The sequence below is a fragment of the Hippopotamus amphibius genome, chromosome X (assembly GCF_030028045.1).
Source record: "Hippopotamus amphibius kiboko isolate mHipAmp2 chromosome X, mHipAmp2.hap2, whole genome shotgun sequence".
Classification (NCBI taxonomy): domain Eukaryota; kingdom Metazoa; phylum Chordata; class Mammalia; order Artiodactyla; family Hippopotamidae; genus Hippopotamus; species Hippopotamus amphibius.
In genome coordinates, this window is record NC_080203.1 from 48,065,558 (window position 1) to 48,078,736 (window position 13,179).

The following is a 13,179-nucleotide window of genomic DNA, read 5'->3' on the forward strand; positions in this document are numbered from 1 at the left end:
CCTTTCCCCCAAACGTTCCTATTTTAGACAGACACTTTTATTTGCTATAAAAAGCTGAAAGTCAAAGGATCACAATAGTATCATATTTTATCTTCTCAACTTACATGGTCTAGAGTCTTCATCTTCTTAGAAGTACACAACAATTTGAGAACTTTTGGCTCAGCTGAGAGAAAAAAAAAGATGATGTATCATCGGAGACAGTGACCACCTATGGAATCCAGGTCTCGTCTTAGACTGCTATCGACAGTTGTCAAGCTCCCTTTGCTAACCTGGGACGGCATCCCTCCAGTGCCTTAAAGCTTGGGCACTCAGAGCTCCCCTTCTGTTGGCAGGGCCCCCTACCAAGGAGCCCGGAGCGCTGTGCGGCCCCTTTAAGAGTCCAGCTCCTCCCCGCTCCAGGGAAAGTTGCTGCTTTTTCCGCCTCCAGGGAGGGTGAGAAGGGCCGGCCGCCGGAGCGCGGTTGCGGTCTTTCAGGAGCTGGAGACCCTCCCCTGAATCCGGCACTGGGACGTCTCGCCCTCTCGCGGCACCTGTTGCAGGTGACAGGTAAGTCGGTGGCCCGCGACCGCCCCTCCGCTCTCGGTCCGGGACGCCTCCTGGGCCCCCAGTACCTTTTAGCTGCCTAAGCTCCCCCACCCCCATCTCAGGGACTTGCGCCCTTCCCTCCCCCCTTCCGCTCTCCCGGTCTCGCCTTGTCCCTAGCTGACCCCCTGTCCCCTCTCCCCGTCCACCTGTGCGGACCGCACCCCCCAACTTTGACTCCCGTCTCCTGGGGCGGTCTCTCCCCACCACTTTTCTTTCTCCCTACCACCACCGTTTTCCCGGCCCATCCGTTGCCGCCAGGGGCTCTGCCCCTCCGGGCTCTGCTTCCTCCAGAGTGGCCAGCTTTTCCCGCCCTCCGGAGCCGGGGCCCCTCCCTGGAGTTGCCCCTGCGGGCGGGGGTGGGGCCGAGATCCTAGCGGGAACTGCGCCCTCCAAGGCGTCGAGTCACTTTTTCTTCGGTTTCTCTCGTAGCGCCCGGCGGTTGCGCCAGGTCTGGGCCCGGCACTGCTTCCGGACCTCGGACCTCGTGGCGTCCTTTTCCCTGGTCTCGGCGGATCCGCCGCAGGTAAAGGCTAGAGGCCGGTTGACCCCGAGTCCTGCTTCAGTGGGAACCCTCTGCGCTTGGGGCTGGGAACCCGGCTGCGTGCTCTGGAGTTGAACCGCTTTATCTTGCCACCCTTCCAGCAGGGAGCGGGGTACGCTTCTGGAGGAGGGTCCCTAGAGCCCTCAGAAGGGACACAGAACGCTTCCATCTTCTGTGATGGTTTGTAAAAGGGCAGAAAAGATGTCCCTCCAGCCCTTAACGTTGAATAAGATGTTTGGGTTTTTTGGTGGTGAAATAATTTGGTTAGAATTTTGGTGACTCAAACAGGTGTTGTTTCTCATTAACTAAACTTTTCTTCTGCAGGTAGCCTGTCTGCTTCTTCAGCACCAGAAGACCTAGCATTCCAGAATACTGCTTTTGGCAGTGTTGATCTTGTACATTTGTGCCAGAAATTAGTCTTCAGTACATCTTGTATCTCCTATTTTTAAATGGCTTCTTTTCTGCTCTTTCAGCTCCCCATTCCCCCCCCCCTTCATAAATCCATTAATATTAAGGTGTTAATGACCTTATGTGTTTACTCGCTGGTCTGTGGAGAGAACAATGTTTAATGCAAAGAGTTGAGGCCCTAATGAAGTTTTCTGCTGTAGTTGTAGTTTCTTTTATTTTTTTAAAGCACCTGCTGGAAATCCTAGTAGAAAAAGACCACAACTTGGCTTGTGAGACTTTTCCTGGCAGGGGATGAACATTTCTGGTAGCACAATTTCAGATGCCTCTCACTAGGTCAGAGCAGTGAAATGGAGTTTGGAGGCCTGTTCAGGGATAATTGGTCTGTGAGTGTATGTGGCAATCTGATTGATGCTCTCTGAACTTTTCCCCTTAAAGGCTGCTACTAATCATGGTTGTTAGAATCCACTGAGCCAGTCACTGTGATAAGTTCTTTATGTAATTATCTCACATAATCCTAATGATAACTGTTTGTGCTAAGCACTACAATTATAAGCATGCTATGATGAAAGGGAGACTCTGAGAGTTTAAGTGTCTTGCCTCAAATCACGCAGATGATGAGGGGCAGAGCCGGGCCATCTGACTACTGAGCTGGGTTCCTATCCCCTATCATACCACCTTTGCTCTCTTAAATATTAAGGAACATGAAATAGCTCATAGGTGAGGACGACTAAGTGATTAAAAATTTCCCTTCCAATTTGAAGCCTAAGTTTTGGTCCTTGACTCCACCTCAGAGGCACTGTAGACACTTTGGGCCACTTACATGACTGAGAAGCCAGTTCACTTCCAACATGGGGCTGATTGCCACGTTGCCACTATAAGCACATACCCCTGGGTGTACATAGTTGAATGAAACCTCCGGGGGTCTCAGCTCAAAAGGAATTTGTCCTGAAGTTAGAAAGGGTGACCCTGGATTCTAGGGATGTGTGCCTGACTCAACTTTTCCCTTTTCTGCTGGCTAGGGGAGAAATGAGAGTGTGGAAAGTGATAAGCATTTCCCAACAGCCAGGCCAGAGAGCCTGAGGGTGAGTGTGTGCTTGTTTTATCATGGGATGGATGGAGTACCTTAGGGAGGGACAGTCCACAAGAAAATGTCCTTTCTGATCCCATCTCTGGGTCTTTGCTCAAGTTACTCCTTTTTTTTTTTCCTGAAGAGAGACCTTTGCCACCCATGCCTACTCCTCTGCTATTAATTCCTATTCATTTCAAGATCTATCTCTAAAGTCACCTCCTTTGGGACAACCTTACTGAACACACAGTTTCTTCCCTTAAGCAGAGTTACCAGTTATTCTGTGTCCTAAAGCACTTTGTTTATGCCTCAGGAAAATCCCTTAACACCTCTCTCAGTTGGTTTTCCACTTGGGTGGTTGTAACATCTCTAAGGGCAAGGTTTAGATCTTGGAGCTCCTTTTGTCTTGAACTGGGAATACTATGCCTTCAAGGGCCTGAGGTCAGGTGATGGTGGGATTGAAGTACATAAGACACATTTTTGAGGCACTTGAAATCCAACAGCTAGGAGTTTGTACTTAAATGTCACCTTAGTAAGGTCGTCGTCCCTAACCACCTATTTAAACTTATAAATCCTTCCCTGAACATTCTATATGCCCCTTCCCTACCTTACTACTCTAATGTAATATGTTATGTATTTTATTCATTTTTCTTTCTTATTGTCTGTCCCTCTCCCCCCTCCATAATGTAAGTTCCATGTGGGCAGGGATTGCCATCTGTTTTATTCACCAGCAGAACCCAACACCCATAACAGAGCCTGGCATATGGTAGGTTCTTGCTAATATTTGTTAATTGAATTAATGAATGACATTACCATTCTAGGAATTGACACTCTTTTGTGTTCTCCTGGACCTGAAACTAAGTGTCCCCAGTATGCCCCAGGCCCAGTTCTCACAAAGCTTTGCTTTGAGAGTGCATGCCTGATGACATCTTTGACCTAGTTGGAAGTACATCCTCTCTCTTTTTTTTAAGGCATGAGCCTCTGGATGGAAACTTCTAAAGTTTAAAGTGGAAATGTAAAGGTGCTATACTTCTTGTGGGTAGGAAGAGGGGCTGCACTAAGAAGAGGGGAATGGCTTGTCAGATGTCTTGAGGCATTTATTCAGTGAGCTCATAAGAAACTGGAGAAAGTTGCTGTGTGATAGGGAAGTGAACAGCCCCAGAGAATAAAAGATGCCAAACAAATGAAGCTTCTGGCCTCAAGTTACTCTTAGCCTTTTAGGCATGAGGTAGTTATTGGATTATGAACTATGGAAAAGCCATTGCTGATTACTGCTGGTGTAGTACTTGAGTTTTATACTAGGAGAAATTTACAATGTGAGGAAACCACTATGTAACAGAAAAGAAAAAAAAAGTACTGTTCTATTTAAATGTTTTGAAATATTCATAAAGAAAACCAAGGCTAGAATCTTTTAAAAGATAGGCTTGGAAGGAGTTGGACCCTTGATAAGTGATTCTGCACCATTTGATGTATGGTAACTTCTCTTGAAACTGAAGTTTGTACAAAAAGCTTCTGCCCAGTCTCCTCTTCTGCTCAATTTATCTCCCCAATCTCTCGACAGTAGAGTGACCCAGGGCTCAGTCCGTGGACTTTTCTCTATCCAGGACCTTTCTAGAAGCATTCATCCAGCCCCATGGCTTTAAGTACCACCTGTCTATACACTCATCATTCCCAAATTTATGTCTCTTTCCCAAGCTAAGCTACAGCCTTATATATCCATTGGCCTATTCAACATTCCTACTTGGATATCAAATAGACATCTCAAACATAACCTGGCCAAAACAAGACTCTTTTTTTCTTTCTTTTTTTTTTATTGAAGTGTAGTTGGTTTACAATGTTGTGCTAATTTCTGCTGTACAACAAAGTGATTCATTTATATATACATACATACATATACACATGCAATATATATATATATATATATATATATATATATATATATATAGGCCCCACTATGCTGCTTGCAGGATCTTAGTTCCCCAACCAGAGATTGAACCAACACCCTTGGTAATGAAAACGCTGAGTCCTAACCACTGGACTGCCATGAAATTCCCTCTATCTTCTTTTTAATATTCTTTTCCATTATGGTTTTTCATAGGATAATTAAATATAGTTCTCTGTACTATATAGTAGGACCTTGTTGTTTATCCATCCTCTATATACTAGTTTGCATCTGCTAAACCCAAACACCCAAACCATCCCTTCCCCAACCCCCTCCCTCTTGGCAACCACTAGTCTGTTCTCTATGTCTGTGATTCTGTTTCCAAAACAGGACTCTTGAGTCCTCTTAAATCCCTAGCTCCTTCCCTCAGCCTCTCCTATCTCAGTAAAGTGGCACCATCATCCATTCAGTTGCTCAAACCAAGAACCTAGGGTCACCCTTGATTCCTGTCTTTCTCTCACCGCCCTCCCCACACCCAATTCACCAGCAAGTCCTGTCGACCTGAACTTCCGACCATGTCGTTATATTCTGCCACATCTCCATCTCCTCTGCCTAGCACCCTAGTCCAAGCCACCACACGCTGCAATAAGCATCTTTGCACAGTGCTCAATGATGTATATAGATCTAGATAGACACATACAGATATTTCTGTGGGGTAGCTTTCTAGTAGGAGAATTGTTGGGTCAAAGGATATGCACATTTTAAAAAATGTGAATAGGCATCACAAAAGTGGCATCCAAGAGGATTTACACGCTCACCATTGAGAGTGCTTTTCCTCATGCCCTTGCTGAGAATGGACAGTCTTTTAAATTTTTGCCAATCTGATAGGTGAAAAATAGTATCTACTGATTTAACTTTCATTTATCTGGTAATTAGTAAGGCTGAGTATCTTCATTTGTGTTAGCAATTTGTATTTTTCCTGAGACTTGTTCTTTAATATCCTTTGCACATTTTTCTTTTGGGTTATATATTTCATTTGTTTATAAGAATGCTAAATTTATTAGGGCTATTTACCCATGGCCTATTATACAGTGCAAGTTTTTTTCTCTTTAGTCTGCCATATGTTATAACTTTGTTCATGATGTGTACCCCTCTCGTAATCAGATAAAACATACTAGAAAACATTTTAGAAACATGTTCATTAGATTTGGCAATTAGGATGTCAGTGACGACATCAGTGCAGCAGGAGGAGAGAGGCAGATTGTAGAGGGTTGGGGAGAGAGCACTTAGAGGGACTGATAAGGAATACAGTATACATTTAAAAGAGGCTTGGCTATGATGGGAAGGAGAGTGTTTCCTATAGACAGTGGGGCATGCTGGAGAAGAAAATGTTAATTTCGTTCCCTTTTAAACATAGGAGAGAGATGAGACCATTGTGTGTAGATGGCACAGAGCTTGATGGATGCAAGGTCGCTGATGAAGCAGGAGGGTGTGGGCTTCAGAGTGAAAGAGGTGAAAAGATGGGTCTTAGAGAAAGGGAGGTATCTCTTCCCTTGAGACAGGAGGGAAAGAGGGCAGCATTGCTGAAGCTGTGGAGAAGGAAGGAGCTGTGGAAGAACAGGATTTTGAGGGAGGTCCCAACTGATGAGAGCGGTGAGGGGTTGGAACAGCATTTGAGAGCAGTGAATAGAGGAGTTCTTTAGAGGCAAATCATCCAGATTGCCACATCATAGTGAGCCCAGAAAGGCTTGGATAACTTGAATTTGTCTCTCCCCAGGTCACAGAACCCTGTATCCGTTCTCTTCAACAGCACTCATCAACCCAGGTATAGAAACAGAGTGGAGACGGTCTAGTTTGGGGGATTTTTCTGGGTGACTGTGACAGAAATATAAGAGGGTAGGATATTGGACAGTGCTGCCAGAATAGTTGAAATGACAGACCATTGTGGCTTTCATATCTATATAAACCTACCTTGAACTTGAGTAATTCATAAGAGGTGGAAAATTTCCATGACCTCTACACTATTTCTTGTTTGTATCTCTGTCAACTCAGGTATCAGAATAGCTTTAGTATCAGTGTCTTTAAACTATTGCTTGCAGTTTCTCAGAAAGTATGGGTTGATTTATTGAGAGCCGACAGTGTGCCAGTTTCTAGGCTAGGTGCTTGAGATATAGTGGAGAAGAAGGTCGATGATGGCCTTTTTTTTTGGTAGAACTTATTTCAGCATGGGAGGTATGTGTTAAAAAAAGAACACATATAATCAATGATTTAATCACAATTGTGACAAGTTGTATGAAGTTCAGTATTTTAGAAATCAAATTTAAATTGATTAATTTATTTTAACTTATTGAAGTATAGTTGATTTAAAATATTGTGTTAGTTTCTACTGCACAGCAAAGTGAATCAGTTATACGTATGCATATATCCACTCTTTTTTAGATTCTTTTCCCATATAGGTTATTACAGAGTATTGAGTAGAGTTCCCTGTGCTATACAGTAGGTCCTTATTAGTTCAAAACTGATTTGCATTTGCCAACAAAGTATGAGAGGACTTCTTACATCTGCCCTTTTAAATTGAATATTGTCTTTAAAATTTTGCTTGATAGGCAAGCATAAAAAATTCTTTATTACCAGTAAGAGTGAAACTTTTTCTTTTTTACATCTATTGGCCATTTGATCTTCCTCCTTCAAGAGTTATCCGTTTATACTCTTTGTTTATTGGACACTTACCTCTTCTTATTTTTCACCTCTTCTTATTTTTCCATGTTTGAAACCATTAACCACCTTTCTCTCTCTCCTCCCTTTATCTCTGGAACGCTAAAATATATATATCTCTCTGGCCATTCCCTTTTGATCTCCTTTGAACTTCTTTCTTACCTGCTTTGGAGATGTTGGTGTGCTTAGGGATCTGACTACATTTTTAATTACTTGACCCAATAGAAGATAACATATAAGCCTTCCTTTCTCTTCTCTGCATCCCATTCCCCAGAGGTAACAATATTAAATTTGTAGCCCCTTTCAGACATTTCCCATGCCTATATGAAATATTTCCTTTCTTCCTTCCATCCATCTATTCATCCATCCATCCATCCTGTCTGCAATTATGTTACAAAATACAAATGGAATTATAATATATATGTTTTGCAATGTAGTTTTTACTTAATGTTTGTGGCATGCTTTCAGTGTCAGTATATATAGAACTACCTCTTTTTTTTTTTTGGCCTGTGCCACCCGGCATGTGGGATCTTAGTTCTCTGACCAGGGATCAAACCCATGCCCGCTGCAATGCTGCAGTAGAAGCTTGGGGTCTTAACCACTGGATTGTCAGGGAAGTCCCCTACTCTTTCTTCTTAACAGTGACATAGTATTCCATTATATGTATGTACCATAGTTTATTTAATCAGTTTCTTATTGATGTTAAATTGTATAATTTTTTTTGCTGGTTTAAACATTGATACATATTTGTGCATCTACTTGACTATCAATAGAATGTTTTTCAAAATGGAATGGCTCCATTGAAAAATGGTCAGTGTTGCTAAAGATTCAGAGAGGTCTATGACGATAAAAACTGACTACTGTCCATTGGATTTAGGAGGTTCTTGATGACCTTAGAGCAATTTCAGGGGAGTAGGCGGTGGAATGCTAGACTTTTGTGGGTTGAGAACTGTTTGGGGATATGAGGAAGTGGAGGCAGTGGATATGGACAATTCCTTAAAGAAATTTGGCTCTGAAGAGCAAAGAAAGGGTGATTGTAGGGGAAGCGTTGAGATCCAGAGAAGCTTTTTTCTTTTCTTCTTTTTTTTAAAATTTAGGAGGACTTAGATGTCTTTAAAGGCTGATGGGAAGGAAGAGATAATTGATAGAGCAAAGTCGTTACCGAGTAAAGTCCTTATGCCTAATGGGAGAGGGTCCAGAATGAAATGATTACCCTTAAACAGGAGGAAGGACATTACAGTTGGGAAAAACAGAAAGTGAATAGATATAGATGAACATAGGTTTATAGATTTGGTGGCAGAAACTTGTCTGAAGGCATTTATATTTCCCTATGATGGAAGAGGAAAGGTCATCCTCTTAGAGCAGGGGTTGAAGTGGAACAGGGTTTGGGTGGGCGTATTGAGGTGCTTGAAGAAAGTTTGAAATATTGTGGTGAACAAGAAAGCAAGCTAGGACCGGGGAAGCATAGCTGGAGTGTCAGGCAGTGTTGAGGTGAGCTTGGTGACCAAGAATTCATATTGATAATAATCTACCAGATTGTGATTTTTTTCTCCAGTGCAGGCATAAAGCACAACAGTTGGGCTCTTCTAGGGTTATGTTGTTATTAGATAATTGCAGTGCAAATGGGTTATTGACAAGAGTGCAGTTCAAACAATAGAATCCAAACTGTCTAGGAAAGGAAGTGAAGACAGGAAGGAGCTGACAGGGCAGAAGTGAAAGGTCTATGGAGGACTATCTCCCCACCATGAGGTCTGAGAACTAGTGTAGGGCTAGGGGAGGTCATTGAGTGAAGAGGCTGGAAGGACAGGGGATTGTAGTTAGAGTGGGGTATTTGAATTAATGATATCAAATGTAGAGAAGTCCTGGGTGATAAGCTCTTGGGTGTGGCTGAATGTGATGTATAGTATTTTTGATGCCAGCTCATTCATTCAACAAATATTTATTGTGTGCATATTATGTGCCAGACAGAACTCTTGGCACTGAAGGGTACAGAGATGAATAAAACAAAGGCCCTTCCCTCATATGATTTATCTTGTGGGGAAGATTATTCATTTTTATAAAATAAAAGGGCACCCTCATTGATATGCTGATTACTGAATGTGTAGTTCTGTTTAGAACTAATAATAATACTAAGGTCAAATGTTTATGTAAGTGGGACTAGGAAGGTCCATCTAGACATTTTGAGTGCCTTGTTTTATTGTAAGTTTTTTTTTTTATTGTAAGTTATATTAACTGAATTGTGCAAGTTCATATATCCTCCCCGCTTAGAACTTTTAAAGGTACTTTTATATGCTATGTCAGAACTGAAGAGAAAACAAATATAACACATGCAATTTGAACATTTTAGCAATTTTAAATTTTTTATACTTCAGTATTTTTTAAATATTAGGACATTGCTTCTAGCTGTAGACCAGGTGCTGATAATACATGTACTAATCTTGTTCTAGGGATTTGGTGTAATGTGTAAAGTAATTATAGTTAAGCAGTTTAGGAGGGAAAGAGAGCGTTAATATTTTACCTTTATATTCTCCAATTTTTACCTACCCTTTTCTGTACATATACTCATGTATACATTTGTTAATGTTTTATTTGAAAGTAGCATTTATTTTATGTCTTACAGGCCTTAAATAACACCTTAAAATTATCTGCCATGTACATAGTTTAACTACAGGTTATTTCATTGTGTTTAAGGTTTCTGTGGCCATAGCTAGATCACAGCATCCCTAAAATTAAAAAAGAAACCAAATGCATGAAATCACAGTTATGTGTGAACATGGGCTGGATTAGTCACGAACCATCATGATTTCTCATTTAAGGGGACTGCGTGGGTGATTTTTAGGTGATGTGGCCTACAGGAAAGAATTAGATGCTAGCTAGAGTTCAGTTTAGAAATCCCTACCATCTGTGACCCAGGCAGAAGGGGGTCTTCCCTGAGCTGGGGGTTCGTGGAGTGGGGTGCTGGTTTATGAAAGCTTGTGGACTAAGGAAAGATAATGGAGTTTCACACAGTAATAAGGCTTATTGAAAAATGATGGTGATAAGGCTTATTGAAAAATGACAATGTGGAGGGCTCTCACCACACTTAAAAATAAAGAGTTTTATGCATATAAACCTGGATTTTAAAGCATTCTGTTCTTTTAGTTGGGGATTTTTTTTATCTTTTTAAAAAAGATTTTGGGCTGTTAAGGAAAGTGACTTTGGCAGAGAAGGGGATGAACTGGCCATCCGTCACCCCATTAACCTCATGAGGCTCTAGTAAGCCTGCCTGGTTCCTGTGAGAGGAAGCTCCTTGTGTTCATCTTGCAAGCTGGAAAGGCAAATGGGGTTTGTCTTAATAAACGCATTTCCCCTGTTGCTGAGGGGAGTGTTTGGACACATGGTCTTGCTTTCTATTTACTTTTATGTACCATGTTTATGGAGATCTGCCTTCTAGGACTGGGGGTAGGTTTCAGACATCTGGAATTGGTGAGGAGCAGGGAAAAAAGTATGAAATCATGGAAATAAGACCACATTTCCATGTATCCAAATAACCACTCTGTAGGAGAAATATATATATATATAATATTTATATATATATTAAATAAAATATATGTTCATATATTAAAAAAATATATATTTATATAACGACATCCCACTTCCCTCTGGGACTTACTTTAGAGAAGAATTAATATATATTATTTTAAGTGGGAATTTCTTCAAACCGTTTATGATTTTGGTGGATTCAACCTGGAGGAAATTGTCCCCACCTATGTTTCTAAAAGCTAGCAAAAGAGATTATATTTTAGTTATCCCCCACCCCCAGCCCCGCCGAATATACTCCTACCATCCTTTAGAAGGGATTTCCTAGATGAGGAGAATGGGTCCTTTCCCATGTGTAGAGTTGCTCTGAGGCTGGTGCCCATTATTGTGTGGGGAGGTCAGGGGATTGAGAAGGTAAGCCAGACCACTGGCCTTTCAAACGTTCATCTGATATTAGCTGAGGACTTTTAAAAAAACACTACCTCCAGCTCCTGTGGAAAGGATATCCTCTTTCCCAAATATTATCATGTACGAACAATATTATCAGAATATGAAGAGACCATATAGCATAAAGAGCTCAGACTCTGGAATCAGACTGCCTGGGTTCAAAAACCAGACTGTTCCTTATAAAGCATATGAACTTGGGCAAGCTATTTGCTCGATGGGTGTCTCACTTTCCTCATTTGTAAAGAATGATGATATAGTACCTGCCTTATAATATGATTGTGAGACTAAATGACTCCATGTATGTAAAGTGCTTTGAAAAGTGCTTGGTACATAGTAAACATTATAGAAGTGTTAGCTGCTTTCTTTTTCTTTTTTTCTTCTTCATCAGTTGGTAGATATATTAAAAGGAGCTAAAACTGCAAAATGCCTCAGTACATGCAAACTCCGCATTTGTAGAACCTATTTTGTAGGGGACAAGAGAACCTTAGTGCAAAACCAAAATCAGAATCTGCTAAAATTGAGAGCTATTATACATTTCTCATTGTTAGGGAAAAATGAAAAACACCTTGGCTACCATGACGCTTTTGAGAATGGACCCCAGTATCGGCAGGCCTGGGCATGTTGTCTGAGGTGTAGATTTGCTCCATGGGTGGACTTGCCGGGGTCTGGACCCCAGCCAACCACTGGGAAGCCTCAGAAGCCTCAGTTGCCCTTTTGTTTTGGAGCCTTGATCCTCACTCCTTTATTTTGTCTCCACTCTTGCTTTTCTTCTTTCTGATCCTATTTTTAAAATTTCTGCTATTTTGTTATGTTTTATGTATCTTTGTGAGTCACTTTAAATTCTGTCTGGAACAGTGTATGAATAAATATCTTTTAAACTGATCATATCTAATTACTAACATTTGCTTAATATTTATGCTGGTCAGCTACCTCCCTGCAGAGGTATGGTGACTTTCCATCTGGGCAAGAATACTGATTTGATTTCTCAAATTTTGTAGTAAGATGTCAAAACCGCAGTTTGCTCATATATTTTCTAAAGCATGTGGTTAATAATAATAAAATTAAACAGCAACCAAAATTGATTGCTTATTCCAGACCAGGCACTATGCTACGCCCTTTACTCATGTTGTAGAAAAGAAAGCTTCCAGAGATGCAGGGCTTCCCTTGAACCCCCGTGTTTGGATCCAGCCTCCTATGCACGAAGGCACCAACCGAGAACGTCTTTTTTGTTGGTAACAGCTGAGTGAGTATGCAACATTGCTTATAGTCAACAAAATGTTTATACTGGGACACTGTGTTGGTTATTTTATCAACTGCCCCTTTCAGATTGTGTAAGTCCTCTAACTTGCTTCTGCATATGTTTTGAACCTCATAGTATATTGTTTTCTTAACTTTTTGTTTTAAGCAGTCAATTATATTTTTAAAGGAAATTTAAATAAGTAAATAATATTTTTACCCACATATTTACTGTAGCATGTGTACTTCATTACTTTTTATAGACCCCTATTTCTATTATTTCTACCTGGTATTGTTTTTCTTCTGCCTGAAGGACTTCCTTTAACATTTTTTTATAGTTGCAGGTCTGCTCGTGATTAATTCTTTCAATTTTTGCATCTTTGAAAAAGTATTTCACCTCTGTTTTTGAATGATATCTCACCAGGTTTAGAATTCTAGGTTGACAGGTATTTTCCTTTCAGTGTTTTAGAGATGTTCCACTGCCTTCTCATTTGCATTGTTTCCAATGGTAAATTTGCTTTCATCATCTTTGTTCTTCTGTGTATAATGTGTTGTTTCCCTCCCGCCCCCCACCTGGTGGCTGCTTTTAAGATTTTCTCATTATCTCTGGTTTTAAAAAAATTGACTCTGCTGTGCCATATGCTGCAGTTTTCTTTCTATTTCTTGTGCCTGAAGTTCATTGAGCTTCTTGGATCTGTAAACTCATAGCGTTCATCAAACTTAGAAAAAAATTGGACCAGTATTTTCTCAAATATTTTTTCAGTGCCCCCATTTCCTTTG

At 41.0% G+C, this 13,179-nt stretch overlaps 1 protein-coding gene across 2 annotated transcripts in view; it reads left to right on the plus strand.

Moving 5' to 3' along the window:
• The first annotated feature begins 3,263 nt into the window (after window positions 1-3,263).
• The window catches only part of SYTL4 (synaptotagmin like 4), a 65,296-nt gene continuing 55,380 nt past the window's right edge, over window positions 3,264-13,179 (plus strand). Inside the window, exons 1-2 of one of the 2 annotated variants that reach the window (XM_057718124.1) lie at window positions 3,264-3,366; window positions 6,260-6,307. The gene's annotated coding sequence lies outside the window, so the exon portion shown is untranslated. Of the gene's footprint in view, window positions 3,367-6,259; window positions 6,308-12,284; window positions 12,407-13,179 lie in introns of those variants that run through there. The other variant, XM_057718126.1, reaches the window with a different exon arrangement.